Source organism: Diabrotica virgifera, chromosome 9 (assembly GCF_917563875.1).
Source record: "Diabrotica virgifera virgifera chromosome 9, PGI_DIABVI_V3a".
In the NCBI taxonomy this organism is placed as follows: Eukaryota; Metazoa; Arthropoda; class Insecta; order Coleoptera; family Chrysomelidae; genus Diabrotica; species Diabrotica virgifera.
Window position 1 is genome coordinate 85,382,415 of NC_065451.1, and position 27,746 is coordinate 85,410,160.

Sequence of the window (27,746 nt, forward strand, 5' to 3'; positions counted from 1 at the left end):
CGATCTGTTTACTAAAGTAATACATGAAAACGACCAGTTATCAAACGCAGAAAAAATGCAGTACCTAAAAACTCAACTAAGAGGGGAAGCCAACAGAATGATACAACACTTAAACATATCCGAGGCCAACTACGAAGTGGCCTGGAACATGCTAAAAGATAGATATGAGAATCCAAGGATGATATTGTTTAAATTGATAGACAGGATGCTACTAGCATAGGAAGTAAAGGAATCTTCTGCTAGAGCATTGAAATCACTACATGACACCTTCCACGAAAGTCTGGAAGCCATAGGAGGGTTAGGAACAGACACGGAAGCGTGGAGCCCATTGGTAGCCCGAATTATCATAACGAAATGGGACAATGAAACCAGGAGGCTGTACGAAAACCACGTTGGAGACAGTAGAGAGATACCGACGTACAAATCGACACAAACATTCTTACAGCGAAGATTCCAGACACTGGAACTGCTGGAGTCAGAAAAAAGACAAGAGAAGCAAGGAGGATCTGGGAGGAAACCAAGAACACGTTGCGTGATATGCAACGGAGATCACGGAGTACCGAACTGCAGAGAATTTCAGGAACTCAATGTAAGAGACCGAAACAGGATGATAAAAGAAAAAGGATTGTGTGCAAACTGCCTAGCACATAAAAAAGAAAAACAATGTTATGTACAATATAGGTGCAGACACTGTGGCGGAGACCATCACCATATGTTGCATTATGAGAAAGGAACCACAGGCAACAAAAGAAACTCCAATGAAACGAAAGGAGAGCAAACACAAGAAAGAAATGAAAGAGATTCGAATAATAGAAGAAACGGGTATCAAGCTAATAGGTACAGAGGAGGAAATAATAATCCATACAACGCCAGAGAACAAAATAACGGAAGGCGAGAAAATACACAAGATACCAATGGGCATAGGAATATCAACGACCACCAAAGAGGGCAGAATTCAGTAAACTGTGCAAGCCATAAGGAAGGTGAAGCATTACTAGCGACAGCTGTTGTACGCATAAGAGATGCGAAAGGAGATTCACACATAATGAGAGCATTAATCGACCAAGGGTCACAATGCGCATTTATAACGGAACAAGCTGCGACGACGCTAGGAACAACAAGGAAGCCCATACAGGCGACCTTATCCGGGATAGGCTCGTCAGGAGAAAAAACAGCCAATTGGAGTATGAAACTTTTAATCGAAACTCATTACGAAAGTGACTTCGAGATGGAAATAGAAGCACTAGTATTACCGAAGATAACAAGGAATTTACCGGAACAGGATATAATTCTACCGGACTATAACGAGAAAAATGCAATACTGGCAGATCCAAGATATTACAAGGTAGGGAAAATAGACTTACTACTAGGAGTTACATATTGACAGAAGGGATGCACAGAATAAGTAATGGACTCCTGAGTCAAAACACCAAACTAGGATGGATAGTTTCGGGGATAGCACGAGAGAAGGAGACTACAAAAGCAGAAGTATGCTGTATGATATCCAGACAAGAGATGGACATACAAATAAAGAAATTCTGGGAATTAGAAGAAGTAAATCAGGAAACAAGTTTATCAGTAGAAGAACAAGAATGTGAAGAAATGTATCGACAGACCGTAAAAAGAGATGAAGACGGGAGATACGAAGTGAGAATTCCGTTTAAGGAAGACGTAACAAAGCTAGGAGAATCTAAGCAGCAGGCATTCGCCAGATTGATGCAACTAGAAAGGAAGTTTGCAAAAGACAAACAATTAGAAGCGAATTACAGACAATTCATGGAAGATTATGAAAACCAAGGTCATATGGTAATAGCAGAAAACCAGGGAGATGGGTACTACCTACCTCATCATCCAGTGAGAAAAGAGGACAGTACTACAACGAAAATAAGAGCCGTGTTTGATGCATCAAGTAAAAGCTCATCGGCAGTAAGCCTGAATGATATTATGCACACAGGGCCGAAATTACAACAAGATTTGACAAATATACTATTACGATGGAGATCCAATAAGATAGCATACTCAGCGGATTTGGAAAAAATGTTTAGACAAATCAGAATGGCAGAAGAAGACCAAAAATATCAAAAAATTTTGTGGAGAAAGGACACAAAGGACCCAATACAAGAATATAACTTAACGACGGTGACATACGGCACGGCCGCAGCACCATTTTTAGCGTTGAGAACAATACAGCAATTACAAGAAGACGAAGGAGCGAGGTTCCCGTTGGCATCGAAAATTATAAAAGAAAACATGTATGTAGACGATATACTAGGAGGAGCGGAGACAGTGCAGGAAGCAGAAATAGCCCAAAAGGAATTAATACAACTGTTCAGAAAAGGAGGTTTCATTCTCAGAAAATGGTTGAGCAACGAAGAAAAAATAATGGAGAACGTACCGGAGGAAATGAGGAACGTAGACTCCAAGGCATTCAAACAAGAAGCAGTACGGAAAACGTTAGGAATACACTGGTCCCCTAAAGAAGATATAATCACATTCAAAATAGGGATAACGACAGCAAAGAAAATAACGAAAAGACACGTACTGTCAGAAGTAGCAAAACTATACGACCCACTAGGGTGGATAGCACCTGTAGTAATTCAGGCGAAAATGTTCATACAGGAATTATGGGAGCAAAAAACCAGTTGGAATAAAGAATTAACTAGCAACCAACAAAGCAGGTGGAATACATACCAGGCGCAATTAGTAAATCTGGAGAAAATAACATTGCCCAGGTGGAACAACTTAAGCAAGACAAACAGAGTAGAACTACATGGATTTGCAGATGCATCTATGAAAGGATATGGAGCGGTAATCTACTCAAGGGTGTTAGGCCCAGAAATCAAAACGAATCTAATGATAGCAAAATCGAAAGTCGCACCATTGAAAGGAAAAACGACATTACCGAGGCTCGAGTTGTGTGCCGCGGTGCTATTAGCAAATTTAATGAAGAAAACCCTACAAGCATTGAATAGGGAAAACATTGAGGTATATGCATGGTCAGACTCAATGATAACCCTGGCTTGGATAAGGGGATCATCAAAAAGGTGGAAAATGTTCGTCGCCAACAGAGTAGAGGAAATAAGAGGCGTTATAGGACCGAAAAATTGGCATAAGGTAGATACGAAGGAAAACCCAGCGGACATCCTCTCACGTGGAGGTACCGCATCAGAATTATTAGAAGCAGAGCTATGGTGGAAGGGACCAACTTGGCTGACTAGTAACAAAACTTTAACGCAGGAATCAGAAGAAATACCAGAGACAAATGAGGAGGAAGTCAAAACGAAAATAACGGTGCACACGACAACGATAAAGGAGGACATATGCGAGAGATTCTCAAATTTAGAAAGAATGAGAAGAGTACTTGCATACTGTAGGAGATTTGCAGACAAATGCAGAAAAAAGAAGGACAGTGGACAAAGTCAGCTGACAGTCCAAGAATTAGAGGAAACGCTATTAAAGGTGATAAAGCACACACAGCACGCCTACTTCAAATAAGAAATAAAGAAGCTGGAGAAGAAACAGCAGTTAGACAAGAAAAATAAATTAGCGTCATTGGTACCATTCCTGGATAGACAAGGAATTCTAAGAGTCACCGGAAGACTGAGACACACGAATCTAAAGTACGGAGAAAAACATCTGATAATTTTGCCAAAGGATAGTGCATTAACAAAGTTACTTATAGCAGATAGTCACGCAAAAAATCTACATAGCGGATTACAACAAACACTACAGTATATAAAAAGGAAATACTGGATAATCAACGGCAGAAGAACCGTGAAAGATCATCTAGCAAAATGCTTAAGTTGCAGGATGTATAAAAGCCAAGTAGCACAACAAATAATGGGAGATCTACCGAAAGACAGAGTGAACCCGAGTCATCCCTTTACTAACACAGGGATAGATTATGCCGGGCCAATAAAAATAAGTACCACGAGAGGCAGAGGACAGAGGAGCTATAAGGACTACATCTCAGTATTTGTGTGTCTGTCAACGAAGGCAGTACACCTCGAAGTAGTAAGCGATATGTCTACGGATGCATTCATCGCGGCGTTCAAGAGATTTACGGCACGCAGAGGACAGTGCAACAACGTATACAGCGATAACGGAACCACATTCGTAGGAACAGCAAATTTGTTGAAAAAAGAAAATCAAAAAATAGATGACGAGATAAAACAAGGATTACTGGCACTAGGTACCCAATGGCATGTCATACCTGCATATGCACCACATTTCGGAGGACTATGGGAGAGCGCAGTGCGGATAATGAAATATCACTTGAAAAGAATCATCGGGGAAACAGTTCTAACATATGAAGAATTGAGTACGGTGCTGACACAAATAGAAGCATGTATGAACTCGAGACCATTATGTGGGTCATCAGAAGACCCTGAAGGGAAAATAGCCCTGACACCAGCTCACTTCCTTATAGGGAGAGAAATTATATCACCAAATCGGGAAGGAGAGCTTACGACTTATTTGAAGATGCCGACGAGGTGGAGATTATTGGAGAAAATAAAAAGAGACTTCTGGAAAATTTGGAAAAAGGAATACCTGCACCAATTACAACAGAGAAATAGATGGCATAAGGCGCACTCTAACATAAAAGAAGAAGAAATAGTTATAATAAAAGAAGAAGATACACCTCCAGGCAAATGGCCATTAGCGAGGGTAACAGAAACACACCCTGGAGCGGAGGGACTAACCAGAGTCGTAACAGTGAGAAAGGCGAACGGGAAACTGACAAAAAGACCCATACATAAACTAATACGACTGGAAGAAGAGAAACAGGAAAAGCCGAAGAAGGCAGCAGCACTAAGATGGAAGAAAATACTAGTAGCTATAATGTTTTTAACGATGTTAAAACCCATAAAGGCAGAACCGTATAAAATATATAATCCGGAACCAGGATTTTTCACAGAAGATCTTGGAGAGGTCGTTATAGACCGGGGAACATTTCGAATAAAGGTGTTACTAGAAAAGGGAAGAATTCGAACAGAGCACCAACTAATAGGAAATATGATACAAGGAGTACGAGAACTGTGTCAGGATATAAAAATCGTGAATTGTAAGGATATAATAGGGAAGTTAGAGGAAGGACAAAGAAAGGCGGAATCTGTAAGCGAGGGGTTGACAGTAGAAATAAAAGCAAGGGAAAGAAGAGGAATATTAGGAACAATATTAACCTCAGTATTTGGAGTCAATGACGAAGCCTACAGTAACATTGAAGCATTAGACAATAACCAAAAGGAGCTAACAAAGGGATCACAGCATCAAGCGAAGGTAATGTTAGAAACAATAACATCAATCAATCACACAGAGAACAGGATAAACGAGCAAATGAACAAGTTTAACAAAGCACTAATCACAGGCCTACAAGTAATATCTAAAGGACTTAACGAAGTAGAAGACAAAGCACAGAGACTAGAAACCGAATATAGCACGTTGCGAATACAAACGATAGCGTTGCAAGTTATGGAATTCATAAACGAATATACTCAATTTTACGAGGGAATATTAAACCTTCACTATAACCACGGACACTTCATTGATATAGTGAAACCGGGTGAGATAACCAAATTGATAGAGAAAGCAGGGCAGATACTGCCACAAGGGGTCGAAATACGACGACAGCCCATTATAGAAACAGAAGTCAGTCATGACGACAGATATATAACAGTCATCGGCTATTTCATAGTGACAGGGAAAATTAAGTACAGCATGCTGAAAGTCACGGCCATACCACTTAACGTTGAGGGGTCGGTGTTGCGCACATTTGTCGCCCCAAGGAATCTACTGGTCGTAGATTATAACACACTGCACTACTTCGAATTGACCGCAGAAGATAGGGAAAGATGTTTACTGTTGACAAAGACGCAGATAGCGTGCTCACCAACGGCTATAAGGAACATGGATAACCAACCAAACTGCATACTTGAAAAAATTTATGAGCGATCTAAGAATAGCACATGTCCAGTGGTAGCCAGGACAATACAGACAGCTCAATGGAGTAAGATGGGTACCCCCAACCTCTGGCTCGTTATCACGCCAGTCACGATACACATATCCATTATTTGCGATGGAAATCGGAGCGAAAGAGTACTGGAACGAGTCACATTCCTGAAACTTTCACCCAAATGTATCGCCCAAACGAAAAATATTACATTACTCCCCACTAGCAGTGGGATGGAGAGAGCGGTAACAAGCTACCTGAAGGCGCCAATCACTCCCGTGGCCCAATTGATGGCGAGGACACCCCGCAGGTTTAACATGCCTCTAAACACCTACCTGGACATACCAGGAGGAGAGCTACGTCACGCGTTACTTGAGGAGGAAAGTCTAGAACAAGAAATGACGCATACGCAGTGGCAATCGATTCCAGAATCTAATTGGCATTATTTTGTAGCCACCGGGACCATTACTATAATGGTAATAATTGGGATACTCACGTTATGGAAATACCGTCATGTTGTACGACTATGTCGTTCAGGGAATCCACATACTCAGACTAACGAACAGGAAGTACCTGTATTAAGTAGTAATCGGCATAACAATGTACCGTCGACTTCAAAGGCCGACATCCCACTCTCCACATTTTCATCCAATTGCCCTAATTTTAATCTAGAGATAGAGTCGGACATTGATAGCTAGAGTACGGTTGGAAGATTGTTGATTATTCTTAAACTATTTATTTATTAACATGTTTGAATTTGACTATTTTATGTAATACTTATATGTAAACTTTGAGTATTGACACTTGGGCCAGTTTTTGCCCGATTCCGCAGTATGTCCAATATCAAATATTCAGTATTCATATCCGAAATTGGACAGTATCATTTTATCACCCAGTAGATCGAATGCATTTATTTGTTATTAAACACACACACGTAATTAATTAAATTACATACACATTTGGTCAATTATCAATAATATAATTTGGACATCAGCCAAAAGTTGCTGACATAAGATAAACAATTTACCTTAATTAGATACACAAAATCACGCGGGGTCCGTGTTTACATTGACCCAATTTAAACTTATATAAAACTAAGATCTCTTGTCTAGAAATTCAATTATTATTAATTCATTAACGCGAGTGATTGTCTTCAACGATCATCATTTAAGTCTTTACTCAAAGTACCCCGGGTCAACATCCATAGTGTAAGTCTCATCAATAAACCCTGCTACTATTATTTGGTGTTTCCATCACAACTTAAAGACCATCTACACTGAGCCAACGAAGGGATATTGTTCAGTCACTTTCTGACTTTCATAATAATAATTTTTAACCGAGTTATTAAGTCTTAAAAATGGCAATTTTCGCGTTTTTCAAATTTTAAATTGCTTATAACTCGAAAAAGATCAACTTTAAAGAAGAATTATAAGAGCCCTTTTTTGTCTAGAATGGTCCAAAAAACCTAAAAAAAATTGTCCCGGCCAAAAATATTGATTTTTCCAATTTGATTAAAAAAAATTGTTAAAAAAAATTTGGACCACTTTTCACGTGGGCGACTTCTTGAACCTTATTCTGGGATGTCTCACGAATATGATTATGCAAAAAAATCTCATGGGAACATTTTTCCCAACGAACCCGCCATTTTCGCCCTGTCTATTTGTACTGATTACTTATTTGTTTCAAATAAAAATGTATACCATTTTTATTCAGTTGCAATGCGAAGGCAAAACAATCTTACTTTTCAATTAGAATACGGAGTGCAGTCCAGTCCCTTGAATCGCGATTTTCGGCTCTTATTGGAGCCTTCATCGGAAGGAACGTAGGCACTGTTCTCCATATTTTAACTGATTCGTATCGAGAGGTTTTCCCACCCATTGCAACTGAAGTGATGATAGTAGGTGGCCTAGCGCCATCTGGCATTGAAAGACGAAGTAGTTTTCAATCCTAATAGTAAATTATTAATATTGAAAATATTAAAAATATTACTAAAAGATTTTTAAATTGAAAACTTATTGGTACACTTTCCTGGTGACACCTCCAAGACTTCTACAATTTGCAAGTCAAATGGATGCTGCAGTGAAGACGAGAGGGAAGGAATTCTACACTATGCAATTCACATCCCCCGTCTGCAGCTGGTAAAGTTCCAACGGAAAAATGCACCTAGTTACTCTACGGAGTAATACGACTATAAAATAAAAATGTATACCATTTTTATTCAGTTGCAATGCGAAGGCAAAACAATCTTACTTTTCAATTAGAATACGGAGTGCAGTCCAGCCCCTTGAATCGCGATTTTCGGCTCTTATTGGAGCCTTCATCGGAAGGAACGTAGGCACTGTTCTCCATATTTTAACTGATTCGTATCGAGAGGTTTTCCCACCCATTGCAACTGAAGTGATGATAGTAGGTGGCTAGCGCCATCTGGCATTGAAAGACGAAGTAGTTTTCAATCCTAATAGTAAATTATTAATATTGAAAATATTAATATATATATTCTAATTGAAAAGTAAGATTGTTTTGCCTTCGCATTGCAACTGAATAAAAATGGTATACATTTTTATTTTATATTTTATAGTCGTATTACTCCGTAGAGTAACTAGGTGCATTTTTCCGTTGGAACTTTACCAGCTGCAGACGGGGGATGTGAATTGCATAGTGTAGAATTCCTTCCCTCTCGTCTTCACTGCAGCATCCATTTGACTTGCAAATTGTAGAAGTCTTGGAGGTGTCACCAGGAAAGTGTACCAATAAGTTTTCAATTAAAAAATCTTTTAGTAATATGTTTAATATTTTCAATATTAATAATTTACTATTAGGATTGAAAACTACTTCGTCTTTCAATGCCAGATGGCGCTAGCCACCTACTATCATCACTTCAGTTGCAATGGGTGGGAAAACCTCTCGATACGAATCAGTTAAAATATGGAGAACAGTGCCTACGTTCCTTCCGATGAAGGCCCCAATAAGAGCCGAAAATCGCGATTCAAGGGGCTGGACTGCACTCCGTATTCTAATTGAAAAGTAAGATTGTTTTGCCTTCGCATTGCAACTGAATAAAAATGGTATACATTTTTATTTTATAGTCGTATTACTCCGTAGAGTAACTAGGTGCATTTTGCCGTTGGAACTTTACCAGCTTCAGACGGGGGATGTGAATTGCATAGTGTAGAATTCCTTCCCTCTCGTCTTCACTGCAGCATCCATTTGACTTGCAAATTGTAGAAGTCTTGGAGGTGTCACCAGGAAAGTGTACCAATAAGTTTTCAATTTAAAAATCTTTTAGTAATATTTTTAATATTTTCAATATTAATAATTTACTATTAGGATTGAAAACTACTTCGTCTTATTTGTTTCAATTTAATTTGAGAGGGGGGCGATTGTAGTATTCATAACTGACGAAACATGTCTAAGGGGGCGATCATCGGAAAAAGGTTGGGAACCACTGGCTTAACGTATAACATCGTTTTATAAAATGACAGTTGATACATCAGATAATTCAAGAAGTAAAGTAACTAGTTAAGTTAAATATGATACATCACACCAATTGGTCGATTATAGTTAACTAAACTACAGGATACCTTTACGTTATATTTAACGTGAGTGATACATCACAGGGCTGAATGTGATAATCAGCCCTGTGATGAATCACTCACGTTAAATATAACGTAAAGGTGTCCTGTAATTTAGTTATAATCATCGAATTGGTGTGATGTATCATATTTCAATGTATCGGTCAGCAGTTTCGAAGATACGTATAGCCCTGATGATCGCCAACCTTCGGAACGAAGATGGCACTTGAAGAAGAAGAAAAATCATATTTAACTTAACTACTTGCGTTATTTCTTGACAGTTCTTGAATTATCTGATATATCAACAGTCACTTTATAACGCGACGTTAAACCTCAAGTTATGAGATAACTGTAGTTATGTAAGGATGTGAAAGGTTACGTTCATCTTTAGACAGAAATCAAGTGAATATTCAACAAAGAATGCTGCTTCAGGGCCCTGATTCTAATTCAAAACAAGTCGCAATCAATATGGCGACGTTGAATTGCGACTGTGCAAGCCTTGTGGATTTTAGTTAAACTAACGAAATGATGTCATAAAATAGCGACTTAATCGAAATTACAGTCGAACCCGCTTATTAGAATCCCTGTTATAGGAATATCCCGGTTTATGGAATATAAATTCGAGTTCCCGAAACGTTTCCATTTACTCCTTAATAAATTTATCCTTTTATTGGAATAGGTTCTAATTAGATAATACCGTTGGTTAGCATATTTTGCAGGTCAACGAATATTTTTGTTACAATTTACTAAAAATTTAAATTATGTTTGGTATTATGGTCAGTCGTCAAGGGCCTGTACTGCTGGATTAGATATTATTAGGGTAATAAATATTTATTACTTTGTTACGAGTACCAATTCGATCTTTAGCCGACAAATGCATGGGTCATAAAGTAATTTTTATTTGTCTACACAAAGGCACTGTTGCCTGCTATAAAATTGTTAGAAGCAGTTTATTTAGAATTCACCCAGAGAGTATTTACCTACTTGTTTGCAAGATGTGAATTATGGCTTTGTTAAATTCATCCATTTCTTGCCGCCAATAAAAGTTCGATTCAACCAATGGATTAAGGATGACCACACGGATTAACAACAAAAAAGCTATAATTACCGATAATTTCTCAAGAAAAAATAAGTAATTTTGTTATATGCATTTTAATAAGAAAATATTTACATATCTACATATTGCATACATTTTATATTAATTACCTACTGCTACTGTATTCATTCACATACATAATATAATGTAATTTGATATTGAACACATACACAGATAAGTAGTAGTTACACTACTGTATTATTGACGTAAAAAGACCTAAAACCATTCACATATACTGATTATGTAGGTACATATACGTATGTATGATATACATATTGGCATAGTATGTAAAACTACACATTGGCATAGTATGTAAATAATATTATTACGTATATTCGGTACACTTATTTCGACTAGCCACCAATGATCGGTTATTAGAATATCCCGGTTATAAGAATATTTTTGCCTGGTACAAAGGCTATTCCAATAAGCGGGTTCGACTGTAATAGCGACTCCAAAAAAGTGGTTGATATTATAATTTCGAGTCGAAATTATTGTGACACGGACATGAATGAATGGCCGAAAGCGAGGTTAGGTTTAGTTTAGGAGATGTGTTTTGTTTGTTTCTTGAAAGGAAAACTAAAGCAAAAGGTATTAATTATGGAAATTTGCTGGTTTTAAAGCAATTAGATAGAATAGTATTAAATTAGAAATATAATAAATATAATAATTGAGAATTTTCACAATGTGAATTATCAACTCAATGAAAGATGTAAGGTAATAATCTTAGAAAATTAGTATAAAACAAGGAAAATTATGTACCATATGCTTTATTGCTGGGCATGCTGGAATCAAATATTTTTAAAATGTCCCATTTAAACATATAATAAACCGTCCTTACAAAGATTCAAGCAACCGCCACAATGAGCAGGTCGGTCGGTTTTGCTTTGACACTTTGTTAACGCTCGGAGCCAATAGTGACCGAGGAGTTATATTCGCGGTCTAACGGATAGACGGTGAGACAGCCTAGGTCAAATTTCTCACCTTTAGTACCATCCTTGGATTATAAGCTTTCATTTTACACCTAATTTGTCATTCTACCTGGTATAATGACGGAGGACATATACTCGCGCTCGGACGGACAGACGGACAGACAGCCTAGGTCAAATTTCTCACCTTTAGTACCATCCTTGGATTACACCCAAGTAGCAATTTGTCGACGCGACAACGTTGTCTACCGCGTGGCAACGTTTTGTTACAACGTTGTTATTGCCTAGAAGACGACCCAATTCTGCACTAATTTGGTGGACGATTTTTGAGTTGTCTTGACGTTGCCTAGGCAACCTTAAGCGTGGCATAAGACAACTGAAGCGACTATAAAAAGTGCCTGCGTGCAATGGTTGCTCAAAGAGTCGGATTGGTTATGTTTTTTTACCTATATAAAAAGTAAACTATTTTGACATCATATCAGGTATTTAAATTTATATAAATACATAAATAAGGACTTAAACAAAATTACCTGATGTGAAATTTATAAACGCATCTCAGATTACCGTCAAATATGGATATTCCACCTTTAAAAAACACACGCGCTCATTTTTATCACCTTTTTAACAAAAAATATGTAAATTTAAAAAATCTAATTTTAATATAAAAGCCAGAATTTATGTTAAAGATGTTTTGTATAAATTTAATGTATTGATGGTGCCTTTAAAGGTATTAGAAAATGCCTGCATTTTTTATATTTTGTGTTTTTATTTTCTTTATATCCCAAAAAAAACCAAAATGGTGCATTAAACAACATTACCAATATCGTTGATTGATAAATACGGAAAGATACGAAACCCTATGCATTATTTTGTTGTCTTTAAAACCTGCCCGTATAGTGGCGCGCCTAGCTTAAATTTGTTGGAACTAGCCTTAGAGGGAAGTGTAAAATTCTCCGTACTCAAGGAACTAGCCAAGAACACGCGGTTATTTCACGTGGCCCGTATTCAAAATTTTAACGCAGCAGTCACTATCATATTAATCTGTATTATATTTTTTTGTTTTTGTTTCTGCAAAAATGTTGAAAATATAAATTGACTATAGAGTTTTTTTCACTACTCTTGACCTCACAAGTAAATACTTTTCGAGTTATTTGCGAGTGAATATATTCATTTCTCAAAAAATAGTACGTTTTTAGACGGATTTTCGCAAATAACTAAAAAAGGAAGTATTTCACCAAAAAAACATTCATAGCAAAAATACAGCTTATCAAAAAGTGAAAAAAATATTTTATATAAATATGACATATTATGAAGTCGTAGACCCAGTAAAAGCAGAGTTGTAGCTAATGAAAAGTAGGTTCTTATTATTTGTCAAATTCAAAATTGAATATTTCTACATGAAATAACCAAAAAATTAAGAACTTTTCGGGGAAAACTCATCATAACTTTTTTAAAAAGTTTAAAATAAGCTTTATTTTTTTGAGTTTCTAGTATCAGAAGTAAACAAGTTGCGGACAAAATAAAGTTGATCCTTTTTTTTGTAAAAAATATCTAAAAATCACCTCCTAATTAGCATCTCAAATGAAATTAATCAGTAGCGCTTCATAAGTTACTTTACGTATGTATGCTTATTATAGAGGATCTGTAAGTTTCATCGGTGCATAGTGCTTATTTTTGAAAGGCTGTAGTTAAAAAGGCTTCAATGGGTCACTAATCACGATTATATGCAAATTTGGAACAGCCATATCTTAACCAATTTTTGTATTACAGAAAAACAAAATATTCAGAAAACCAAAACCTTTAAACTTTGGGATATTTCGTATCACAAGTTATTTAAGGTTAAAATAGCGGCGAAAGCAGGAAAGGAAAGGTCATGGGAGAGATTTGGACAAAAAATGACAAAAAATTATAGGGAAAACCAAAAACTCTTCTACGGTGCATTAAAACAACTCAGACAAAAGAAAGAGCACATTATGCCGAATATAAAAGACAAGAATGGAAACGTACTAACAGAAGGAAAACAAATAATGGAAAGATGGAGAGAACATTTCAAAGAGCTAACTCATGTAGACAAGGACAACATAGGGGAGATACAAGAAAGGAATGAAGAACAACAAGTGGAATCCATAACAAGAGAGGAATTAGAGAAAGCAATAGAAAGAGTAAAACTGGGCAAAGCACCAGGCAAGGATCATATCACCCCGGAAATGATAAAATTCATGGGGACAGAGGGAATGGATAGCATGAAAGAACTAATGAATGATATCATAAATAGAGCAGAATTACCAAAGGACTGGAAGAAAGACATTATATTACCAATACACAAAAAGGGAGACAAGAGAAACTGTAATAATTACCGAGGTATCACCGTATCAAGTATCCCTGGGAAGGTATTAGCAAGAATACTAGAGACAAGAATAAAAACCCAAATAGAAACAACTATGGAAGACACACAGTGTGGATTCAGGAAGGACAGAAGCACGCAAGACCTAATATTCACATTAAGACAAGTAAGTGAGAAGGTAATCAAGAAAAATAGAGAGATACATATGTGCTTCATTGACCTGGAAAAGGCGTTTGACAGAATCCGAAGAAAGGACGTTTGGAAGACACTAACAGAAAGGGGAGTCGACAGACACATAATAGAAGTAATAAAGGATATGTACAAAAATAATACAAATACAGTAAGAACCAATAACGAGGAATCCAGAAAATTTTCTACAAGTCAAGGCGTCAAACAGGGATGCGTGCTGAGTCCACTGCTGTTCTCAGTGGTACTGGATGAAGCGATAAAGAAAGCCAAGAGAAGAATGAGAAAACTAACATTAGGATACTGGCAAATGAAACAGACTCAACTATCGGAGCTACTATTTGCAGACGACATGGTATTGATAGCAGAAAACAGAGAAGACTTACAGAACAATCTTGAAATCCTAGAAGAAGAACTATCAAACATAAATATGAAAATTAATACAGAGAAAACAAAAACAATGATAATTTCAAATACGAGGAAGACACACGCAATAGAATTAGACGGGAAACAACTAGAGCAAGTGGAATATTTTAAATACCTAGGAGTAATAATCGAATCAAATGGTAAACAAGACATGGAAATAAACGAGAGAATGGGACGAACAGGAAGCTTATTTAACACTATGAAAACAACATTTTTTGGGAAAAAAGAGATACCGGAAAAAGTAAAAACGGCAGTCGTTAAATCAGTAGTTAGACCAACAATCATGTATAGCAGCGAGACATGGACATTGACGGGAGACAAAAATCCAGAGTCAATGCTATGGAAATGAGGTTCCTGAGGAAAATAGCAAACAGAAAGAGGACAGACAAAATACGAAACGAAACAATTAGACAAAACCTAAAACTAGAACCAATCAATGAAAAAATAGTAGAAGGACAACTTAGATGGTTCGGGCACGTGTGTAGAATGTCGAACGAGAGGCTAACAAAACGAGTGTTCGAAACGAGAGTGCAGGGGAAAAACAAAAGAGGGAGACCAAGAGTTATGTGGGTAGATGAAATCAGGAAAGAAGTCGAGAAGAAGGGATTGACATTGGAAAGTGCAAGAAACCTAGCGCAAGATCGGAAAGCATGGAGACTACAATGCCAAACTCAACTCCACCAGCCTTACACCTAAAGGTAGAAAGGCTTAGGACTAAGTAAGTAAGTAAGTAAGTAAGTTATTTAAAAAAAAGGCATTTTTTTCAAAATAAAAAAATACTGTAAAACTAAATTTACGATGAAACTTACAGATCATGTGTATTATAAACAATACATAAGTAAAGTCACTTGTGAAGCGGTAACAATAATTTGATTTTATTCGTCTTGAGGGGCCAAACGAAAAACACAAACTACTTTTTTTCTTTTTAAATCGTGTTCTGTTGTGATTTATAGCAAATTTATAGCATCACTTTCGAAATAAAAATTTTATGTAAGTTCCCTTTTAGAGGGTGATTTTCACGCTTTTTTAAAACTATTTTTACAAAAAAGGACCAACTTTATTTTCAGCGTAACGTGCTTACTTTATTCTAGAAACATTTTTAAAAACAAAAACAAAGCTTTTTAAACACTTTAAAAAAGTTGCGATGAGTTAGCAAATTTATAGCATCTCTTTCGAAATAAAAATGTTATGCAAGTTCCCTTTTAGAGGGTGATTTTCACGCTTTTTTAAAACTACCTTTTACAAAAAAGGACCAACTTTATTTTCAGCGTAACGTGCTTACTTTAATGCTAGAAACTTTTTTAAAAACAAAAACAAAGCTTTTTTAAAGAAATGTGCTTTATTTTTTGGTTATTTCACGTTGAAATATTCGATTTGGAATTTGACGAATAAGAACTTACTTTTTTAGCTACAACTCTGCTTCTACTGAGTATAAAGATTTTATACAGACATTTTTTTTTAAATTTTTTATAAAGTATATTATTATTGAATACCTTTTTCGATAAAATACTTACTTATTGTGTTATTTGCGTAAAACCGTCTAAAAACGTGTATTTTTTTGTTAAAAAACGAACATATTTACTCTCAAATAACTCGAAAAGTATTAGCTTAGTCAAAAAACTCAATGGAATAAAACTTGCTACAATTAATCAGTTTATCCACTTGATAGATACTAGATAGTATTAGACTTATTGATATTATAGCTACCTAGCCTTATACAAAGTGGATTTAGAAAGTCCACATCTACATTAGACAACCTAGTGGATATTGAATCTGTAATTCATGGGTAATTTGGATGTGATAAAGTATGTTTGGCTTATGGCTATCTTTTATTATATTGTATAACGCGTGCCATTTGGGGATTAGATATAAGAATTCTATTAAGTTGGTCAATTCCAGGAAACATAAAATTTATTAGTAATTTCCTATATAGACGAAACTTATTCGAATAGATAACGTCCTTTTAGACTCAAAAATCCAATTAAACGACATTCCTCAATGGTCTACTCGTTGCACTTTTCCTTATTGCAATCAATGACATCGCTAAATCACTTAACCCACTAGTCATTTAGAAATTAGAGAATTGGTCAAACACTACTGGCCTAGAATTTTCTCCCACTAAAACGAAAACAATAATCTTCAGTAAAACTCCAAAGAAGCACATTATACTACCAAAAATCTACCTAAAGAATTTCTTCTTCTACTGTTTCTTTTATATAGGCAGTACTGCCTGTTTTTCTTCAACGGCGCCTTTCATTCTGTCCCTAAATTGTCATTCCATCTTTTCCTTGGGCATCCTATACTTCTTCGGCCTAACGGTGACTTGTCCCTGGCTATTCTTATTATCCTTGATTCAGACATCCTGCTTACGTGTTGATTCCACTCTTCATTTCTATTCTTTACCCAGGTATTTATATTGTCTACCCCACATATGCATCTGATTTCCTCACTTCTTACCCTGTCCCGTAGTCCTTTTCCAGCAATCCTTCTTAAAATCTTCATTTTGTTGGTATCCAGACATCTTTGTATTTTGCTTGCATCTGGTCTTGTTTCGGCAGTGTAAGTCATAACTGGTCTAATAACTTCAGTCAAATGACTTATATATTCGGTCCTTTGTTTCCACTCTAAGGTATTTGTTTTTCCAAATTGTGTCGTTTAGGCATCCGGCCGTTCTACTGGCTTTAATTATTAGTCTTTAACCTCTTCTTCGATATTATTGTCGGCTGATAGATTAATTCCCAGGTATTTACTTTTATTGTCTAAGTCCAATTGGCATCTTATTGGTTCTTTGGATATTACTAAGCTTTTTGTTTTTGGGCTGATATTTTCATATTCATTTCTTTTGCGTTAATGTTGAATTCGTGCAGTAATCTTTGTAGGTCGTCTTCGCACTCTGCTACTAACACGTTGTCATCAGCGTAACAGAGTATTTTTATCTCTTTATCGCCCATTTTTTACCCTCTTTTTTCTTCACTTGTTTTATCATTGCATACAGCGTTATGTTAAACAGTAGAGGGCTTAGTGAATCTCCTTGCTTGATTCCTGTGTTTGCTTCTATATGGGTTCTGTTATTATTCCATTGACTTCATTTCTATTTTATTTCGTACATAAAGGTTTTCTATCAGTTTTATAATATCCAGTGGTAAATTTTTGTCATATAGTAGGTGTATCACGTCTTTTAATTGTATTCTATCAAACGCTTTCTCTAGGTATATAAAATAGAAAAACCCTCGCTTGTTATACTGTAATAATTTCTCCGCTATTTGTCTTATCACAAAAACTGCATCGTTATGATCTTCCCCTTCTAAATCCTTGTTGTTCAACCGATATATTTATGCACGCCATTATTTTCTTCATCAGTATTTTTGTTGGGAGTTTCAGTATAGTGCTCCGTAAATTTATCCCTCTATAATTACTGGGGTCTGCCCTATCACTTTTCTTAAATAACGCTATCATCTGAGTGGTACTCCATTCTTCTGGAATTCTTCCTGTATTTGTTATTTTACTTATCAGGATATTCAGTTCTTTGTGAAGTCTCTCTCCTCCGTATTTTAAAAGTTCATTAGCTATTCCATCTTTCCCTGGTGCTTTTCGATTTTTCATCTGTTTTAAGGCGTTCGTTATCTTCTTCTTTAATTTCTGTTTGCTCATCCGATTCTAATCCTGGTTTTCCAGTTCTTTATGATTAGCTGTTTGATACAGGTTTTCTAGGTAAGTTGTCCATGTATTTGTATCAATATGTTTTACTTCTACTATCAATTCCTTCATCTCTGCTGTTTGACCTCTTATCATTTTCCACATTTCCTTTTGCATCCCGTATAAGTCGTGCTCCATCTCTTTTGAAAATGCTTACCAATGTTCTGTTTTCTTCCTTCTTACTATTGAGTTTAACTCATTTCAAACTCTTTTATATTCTTCACATATGTTTGTCTCGTTCTTTTGAATTTGTATTCTAGCTAGATTTTCTTTTTTCTTGGCATTTTATTTTTATTTCTTCACATATCCATGGGGTGTTCTCCTTTTCTTTCGTATATGTTTACTTATCTTACGTTCTCCAAATGCGTCCGCTGCTGCCATTTCGATATTATCTCTAATCTTCCTCCAAATTTCTTCTATGTCTTCATCTGGTGTTATGTAGTTTTCGTTCAGTACTTTTTGCAGTCTTCTCTGGTATAAATCTTGTGTTGACAAGTCTTGTAGCTGTTTTACCTTTATTCTTGTCTCACATTCAATAGGGTCTTTTTTCCTGTTTTTTTGTAGATGTATTCTGATTTTTCCAAGTACTAGGTTGTGATCACTTCCGATATTAGCTGCACTTAAACATCTTATGTCTAGTACTTGAGAATGATGGATGTTTCTGTTTGTCAATATATAATCAATATCGGATCTGTGTGCTCTTGTATTTTTGAATGTATATTTTTCTTGATCTTTGTGTCTGAAGAACGTATTGTTTATTCGAAATTCGTTCTGAGAGCAAAAGTTAATAAGTAGTTCCTAAAGAGTTTACAATAAATTATTCATAATTGATTAACTTCTTGGGAATAAAACTGGATAATCGTCTATCTTGGTAAGACAATATACACTCACTCCGACTGTCAGCTCAAACGGGCTCAACTTAATGAAAAATATCTCTCATAAACAATGGGATGTCGACGTCCAAACTCTTATGACTGTTCACTGAAATTTGGGTTTCAACCTGAGATACAGTCGGAAAAATGAAAGAATACCCATGAACGAACATATAAAACACGTTGTATTTTCCTGTCATCATGTCGCAAAGAAAATTGCCCAGCGCAAGTACATGTAATAATAATTATTACATGTACCTGTCCTGGCCAATTTTTTGTGTGACACGGTGACAGGAAAATACAGCGTGTTTTTTATGTTCGTTCATGGGTATTCTTTCATTTTTTTCTACTGTACAATACGCTAAAGTGTTACGTTTGGCTTGTTCTCTTGTATGTAATGAAAGCATGGATAATAAAGGCCAGCTCCACTAACAAACTTGAAGTCTTTGAAATGAGGTGCCTGCACCGAATGCTTAAAATATCATGGACATACTTAGGGACATATTGCGAGGAGAACGATATACTTGTCGGCAACTGGAACTCGAAGGAAATATAGAGGGTAAGAGAGGTCTAGAAAAAGATGTCATGGCTGGTTAATATTCGCCAAATGATATTAATGAAATTACTCTTAATAGAATAATGTAATCGTGACTATCTACCCTAACAACACACAACATTCCAGGAATGTACTACCAAAGTTCTATCAATATTTGAATGTCCTGGACATTTAGGGAACATTCGGTGAACATCTGTTTAAATTATTCCTGGAATGTTACCATAAGACATTCTGTGAACATACTACCAATGTTCCTATATTTTAAGTTGCGAAATAATACATACGTGTAACAGATACAACATTACTTATAACATACCAGACAAACTAAGTGACACTTTCCCTAACAACACACAACATTCCAGGAATGTACTACCAAAGTTCTATCAATATTTGAATGTCCTGGACATTTAGGGAACATTCGGTGAACATCTGTTTAAATTATTCCTGGAATGTTACCATAAGACATTCTGTGAACATACTACCAATGTTCCTATATTTTAAGTTGCGAAATAATACATACGTGTAACAGATACAACATTACTTATAACATACCAGACAAACTAAGCGACACTTTAGGCCTACAGTGCAATAATATGTCAAATTTAAAGAGTTTCCCAAGTTCAATTAATACAATATTATAAACATACAAATGTAATAAAAATTATTGTTCGCGAATATTCAATTTGGAATGCGATTTTGTTAATAAAAAAAATACTTATAACTTATGCAAAACCCAAGAGAGGCATTTATATTTATTTCTTTTGCGTTCATTTTCAAATTCGCCGTGCATATATTTTTGTGCATGGCGCTTGAGAGGGCATCACGTGACTAAAAACGACCAACCAACGACCTCGCTTCGGCCATCTTGGCATCTTCATCTTGGCCACCTTGCTTTGCCGTGGGTGGATCGTTTGTATTATTTGTGCTTTTTAAGAATATTTTTTTAATTCGGATACTTTTATAATAGCTTTAATAGTATTATTAACATAGTGAATAAAATGGTGTCCTGTTTTTAACGCAGTTGGAGTAGCAGAAACAAATGTAGATAAAAAAATCTGCAGGAATAACGTTTCAATTAAGACAGAAGCTCCAAACAAATGACTGTGAATGAAAAGCCCTATTAAAAGGTTAGTATGCAAATATGTAAACGAAGGCATGCCCTGTATTTCAGAAAATAAATTAATACTATTAATACCCTAATAATACTATTCATAAAAAATCTTTTAAGTAACCTAGATATAACAAAGTGAATAAAAGGCATAAATCAGAAGAATTATTATTTTATTTTATAAGTTAATAATTGGTCATATCCATTTATTATTTTAATAATAATTGTGAATAAGCCACAAACTTCGCTTATTCCTAACTAAAATAGTAAATAGAGATAATAACAATAGGATTTGTAAAACTAAAGTAATTCTTTTTGCGTTTTTGCTAATGTATGCCTTTATAAATAGGATGGTAGACCACACACTATAATATGCAGTACCAACTAATGAATACACAGAATATTATAGTCGATTTGCTAAACTCAGTCTCAGTAGGTACTACTGAGTCTCAGACACAACTGGCTAGTGATTTTAGTAAATAATTTTGCCAATTTCGTAAAATTGGCAAAAAAAAAATAACAACTAAATAGTTAATAATTACTGTAATTTTGGCAAAATTGGCCAAAAACAAAAAAAATTACCTACTAAAATCACTAGCCAGTTGTGTCAGAGTTTGGGGAACCGACTATACTAATAAACAATTTCTAAGCTGTTTTATAATATTTTGTGAGTCCATTAATCATATTTTTTATTTAAAACTAAAATTTGTTAATAATGCTTAGTAATGCATATATTTTGTATTTTTAGCTTTCCAGAAGATCCTGCGAAGAAGACATGAAGTATAGATCAGATTTGTTAATAGAGGAGTATGTTCAAAACACTTTTTAGAAAAAGATATTGACAGAACTTCACTTTCATCTGTTCGTTTAAGAGACTGTGCTGTTCCAATAGCTTATGTCACACAGGTATATGCATTTTTTTTCTTGGTTTTAACATCTTTAAACGCGAAATACGCAATAGCTTATCGAATTGATGCCATGTTATTTTTCTTTATTAAGGTCTTTGTTTATTATTGTGTATGTGTATTAACAACAGAAACATTTTTGGTTATTCTTTATTTTATTTTATATTTTGTCATCAAGTGTTCAGTCAATGTATGTAGTTTTCTTATGTACACCTTTATGGGTTTATACCTGGTGGATGTATATTTCAATAAATAAATAAATAAATAACCTAATTAATAATACAGTCTGTACAATATAGATACTGTTGTAATTCATTATCTACATCGGAGATCTAAGTTGACATTGTTGCCCAACTGCAAAAAATTTTTGAATTCATTTTAAGTCAAATATATCACATAATTATTGTGAAGTAGATTATACAACAAAACAGATTAATATTCAATGTAAATAAATAAAAACATCAGAAATAGAAAACAAGAATTAAGGTATAATCTTATGTTACAGTTATTAAGGTACCAAGGGTATTATAAGGATAATAACGCTTGAGGTCAATGGTGTTTTTAACAAGGGCCTGAGGGATATACGTTGACTGAAAGCGTTATTATTATAATACCTGTGGTGCCTTCAACGTTTAATGTCTGACTAAATTATTCTTTATATGCGAAAAATTTGAATGAATTTTGAATTGATTAGTTTTTAAATAAGTACATTTACCAGTAACAGTAGTAACATAATTGTGGTAACCATAGTTTTACTTAGGTTGATATTTGTCAACTTGACAGTATCTAAGTCGTTATTTAAATTTAATGCCCAAGGGCGTTATATCATACTTAACAGACTTCGAAATGTCATTATTTGTCAAATAATGTACCAGTAGGACATTAAAGTAAATAATAAAAACAATAAATATAATGAATACTAAATACTTATTTGTTTGTGAAAAATCTATTTCTTTGTGGCTTTTTTGTAAACAACTATTCTAATGAGGAAATAAGCCACAATTTACTTGAAAAAATAATTTTATTAAGGTTTCTACTTCCACGTCGGATGTCGTTGTCAAAATACAAAATGTTCATTATTATTATTTTATTTATTAAATATTATTTATTATTTATTTAAATATTATTTAATATTTATTTTTTTATTATTATTATTTATGCGTATTATTACCTGTAAATAATATTTCTTCTGATTGTTAATTGTAGAGGATAGAAAAATTACCTTTTATTTTATTTTCTTTTAGAATCAGCTGAGAGAAGTGGTCTACAAAAAACCAGAAAGGAAACGGAATATGTGGCTACGAAAAGCAAAAGAAAGGTTTACAAAGCAAATGTGACACATTTTTTTATAATATTTAGGAATGTCAGTAAATTACATTAAAAAATGTATGTAAAGATTTTTTGCAATAAAAATGTTTATATTTATCAAGGATGTATTATTTGGTATGGCCACATATCGTCAGTGATGTGACAATACCTCCTATCTGTTTTTTTCAAGAGATTTGTAAGATAGACTAAAAACTTGTTTCGGCCACCTCCTGTTTTCATATATTTTTTGACTTGTTTTGCAGTAAATTCAACTATCTATTTACTACAAAAAAGTCAGAATACGTACGAAAACAGAAAGTGACCTTAAAAAATGTTTTTCGTCTCCTGCAAACCTCATGAAAAAACATATAGGAGGTATTGTCACATTACTGACGATATATTTCAGTGAAGTGTCTAAAAAATATACTGTGAATGTTCAAAGAACGTTCGTAGACATTCATGGAATGTTCTAACAAGACATTCAGTCTAAAAATATACTGTGAATGTCCAAAGAACATTCATGGAATGTTCCAACAAGACATTCAGTCTAACAAATAGACTGTGAATGTCCAAAGAACATTCGTAGACATTCATGGAATGTTCCAACAGAACATTCTAAGAATATTTAAAATGCTGACACAGCACTTTCCAGGGACATTCGTGTGCATTTGGGGACATTCCAGGAATGTTTTCAATGTCCTGTGTGTACATTCTAGGAACATTCATGGAATGTTTTGTGTTATTAGGGTAATATCTCACCTGACAATACAATGAACGGTGGACGCCTACGCAGAAATACACGGCACCTTTAAGAAGTAAAGTTAATAATAAATAATTCAATAATTATACTTAGTCACTATTTTCCCCCTAACTCGGAAAATATCAACGGCACGAAAAAACTTGGAAGAAATTGTTGGAAATCGCGATTGCAACCATTCATGAGTCCTTACCATTTTTCTCTCGAAGAGTTTAAAGTGGCCGAGCGGGTTACTAAGTCAATTTCATTTAAGTAAATACGTTTGCAATATCTCCAAACAAAATATACAATTATCAGAAGAGACTGTAATTAACGAAAATAACTACCTATTTTTTTATCGAGCTTATGAGGCAAATAAGAAATGTACAATATCTAAAATCACCGAGTGAGTATTTTTCTCGTTAAATAAATTTTTTATTAAATAAATTATATTATTATATATATTATATAAAATTATTAAATAAACTTTAGAATATTTAATGATTTGTTTCAAGAATTCAAATTAGAAGACAAATTACAACTACAAAATTATTCTTGCTAATTTAAAAACGAGTTTAGAAAGTAATACAAAGGTACACTCCAATAATTATTTTAAAGATTGCCATTGTTATCGTTGAATGAGAACTCAAATTTAAACGCATCAAAAGAATTAAATAATTTTTGTTTTAATCCGATCGACCCGACCGACCCCAAATTCCGATAACCAAAGCTACCTGAATACGTCTCATCGTTGTCTCAGGTAAATTCAATCTCGCACCTAGAAAGCTGCTAACGCCATCTATTTCTAAAACCACTGGTGTCGTACATAAACGCTCATTTAGTTTCGTATCTTCCAGTATAATTTATCAGTCAACGCCAATATTACTTAAAATATACCTTATTACCAACCATAGACGGATGAGACAACCGAGAAGTCCAATCGCCGACCAAACACGGCCTGGACCGACTATCCCAACCACTTTAGAACGCACCCTCTTATTGGGTGACAGAGGTCATGTGACCAGTGCAATGAAGTGCATCATTCTCCTTAACAGCGTTGCCACATTTAGTAGATATCTACTGTTTTGGTATATTTTTGATATTATTAAAAAAATTCTAGTAGGCAATGTTTTTTATTAGATGTTTGGTATATTTCAATATTTTGTTATCACTAAAATAAAATTTGCTTTTTAATAGTATTCACCCCATTTCTAAATTAATTTTCAGACATTTTGTTACAATTTCCCAATGTCATTACCGAAAATAAGATTCAGGACGTAGATGATGATAATAGATGGACAGAGAAATGAAACTGGTAAATACCAGATCTAAATAAGGAAATGTTCATATAATTGGTTTGGAGAATTTTCAAAATGATTGTAACGCTCGGTTTCATAATCAGTTAAAGTGGATTTTAAATTTTAAGTAAGTTGGTACCTACCTTTATCACAATTCATATATGGGTAAATGTCAACTTTAAAGTGAACTTTACTTAATGTTTACTTTAAGTTGATTATGAAACCGGGCGATTTTGACAGGTAACCGTTATTTTACTGTATTTACAGGGCCTAAAAAGAATCTACTGATTTCTATTGATGTTTTGAAAGCAAAACTACTATCCGCTGCAAGATAATTCGGATGGAATTCAGACAAAATATGTACAAAAAGTACATATTTTGTCGGAGTTTCAGCCAAATTATCTTGCAACGGATATAGTACTGAAAGAGTAAGAACTGGCCTGGCAACCCTGTCTAGCAAAGCTGATACAAAGATTTAAGCTTACCAAATCTACTGATAAAACAATGGACAATGGAGAAACCAGCTAATAAAAAACAAATAAACAGGTTGTTAAATAAATCGAAAATTTCCAGCAAAATAAAATATAAAATATTAAGAAAAAAGTAAGGTTATAAAGTAAATTATTTTTTTCCTCCTGAAGTTGCCGTAAACGTGTCACACATCTATAGAACTATACGTAAAGGCCCTGGGGTCGTGAGAGACAACTACCTAGTCGGCCAGAAAACCCATGGGCGTAAATTAGTTTAGCACTATAACGTTTTTAAGTAGTTGCGATTGTTGAAAAAACCTAACTGTGATATGTAGTTGTCACAATAGTAATAACTTAGTTGCCCATATAACTAAAGATATTACTTAACGTTGTAACATAGTAATGTCCCACATAACAATGATGTTCGCATCATGTTCTAAGCATATCCTACCAACATTCGTCGAAGTATATCCTTTTTAGTATATGCGTAGTACAAGCATAGCATGTACCATAAAAAACATTCTAAATTTCATGTTCTTTGCATGTGCCTCAAAGAATATTCTTGCACCGAATATACTGAGCACATTCGGGTACGTAGTATCTCGGAATGTTCGTAAAAGTTTATTCTTAGAATATACCTTAATCGAATATTCTTAGTATATGCGTAAGTATATGCAAAAGTTTATGCTTAACACATACTTGTATATACTTTTAAAATATCTTAAAAATAATATACTGTATGTACCTATAGGGAGAAGAATAATGTTAGCCTATAGATTATCAACTTCGCGTTAAGAATAATTAATAAAATTTATGTGTTTTGGTAGGTACTACTGAACTATCTAATTCATTTTTTTAAACCGTTTTAATTGTATGGTAAAAAGTTTAAAACTTAATTCTATTGAAGAAAAATGAGAAATTCTCGTTTCGTTTTCAGTTGAAATGAATATACCATTTTGATTTGAGTTTATATATATCATACCATAAGTATTTTTACCTATAATTTTCGGGAATCCGGAAACGGCCATTCATTGTCATTCTGACCCTTGCATTGCATTTTATACCTGCACAAGGGAAGGGGGTAGGTAACAAAAGAGCAAAATATGAAAATAGTTTGCAGTACAAGTACAGCCGTACAGCTATGCATTTATGTCTACGCTGTTAGGTAGGACCAAGTATTTCTAGCTACAAGGACTAAAACATTTTTAAGAACATAAAAAGCAGTTTGAAAATAATAAATTCATATTGGTACTTCAATATTTCCTAAATACCTAGTAAGTAAAAGTATGTATAATTTATATAGATATCTATAAATTTTAGTAATTTACATACATATTATATATATTTGGCTATTATATAATTATATAAGCAGCATTTTTACTTTGATGTGCAAATAATAACTAAATATATTACTTATATTTTATATATAGGCTACTTACCCATATAATATTTATTATACATAGGTACCTATATAACTAACTAAAGTTTATATATTTTATACTTACTTTTTACGTAATATTGTAGAATGTAATAGCTACATTCTCATATGCAATTAGAATATGTAAATGTAATATATTAGTAGAACCAAAGAATACTAACACACCCAGTGGGTGTGTTAGTATTCTTTGGTAGAACCTATAGGATGAGATTGGGTGATGTTGAAAACATACTTCTGAGAAATATAGCACATCCTTGGAATATTCTTCCCATATACTAAAAATATGTGCGATAGTACATTTTAAGTATATACATAGAAGGTATATAGCACTTCCTTGGAATATTCTTCCCATATACTAAAAACATATGCGATAGTACATTCTAAGTATATAACTAGAAGGTTTATAGCACCTCCTTAGAATCTTCTAAAAAGTATGTTCTTGGTATATACTGAAAAAAAGTTCGGTAGTACATTCTAAGTATATACATAGAACGTTTAAGTACTGTAATGTAGTATATACTCAGTATATGCTCTGCACATTCGCAATGGTAATTACGCATATTCTAAGTATATACTTTTTCTGAAAAGTATGTTCTATGAATCTACTAAGAACATGAAATTGTTATGTGGGGTCAGTCGGGTTAGGGGTCGTTGGCCGAAACAACTAAAAGTCCACTGTGGCAACGTTATATACAGTGCATTTGTTTGTACTGACAACCAATGCGTCGAAAAATTGCTACTTGGGCAAGCTTTCATTTGATACCTCATTTGTCATTCTACCTGGTATAATGACGAAGGAGCTATATTCGCGCTCTGAGGGACAAACGGACAGACAGCCTAGGTCAAATTTCTCACC

The 27,746-nt window shown here is 34.5% G+C and overlaps 1 long non-coding RNA gene across 1 annotated transcript; it reads left to right on the forward strand.

The window, feature by feature from the left end:
* Positions 1-20,273: 20,273 nt before the first annotated feature.
* LOC126892668 (uncharacterized) lies at positions 20,274-23,030 on the forward strand. The gene is made up of 3 exons (XR_007700961.1): positions 20,274-20,754; positions 21,484-21,641; positions 22,885-23,030. It is a non-coding gene; the product is annotated as an uncharacterized LOC126892668 (long non-coding RNA).
* Positions 23,031-27,746: the final 4,716 nt, after the last annotated feature.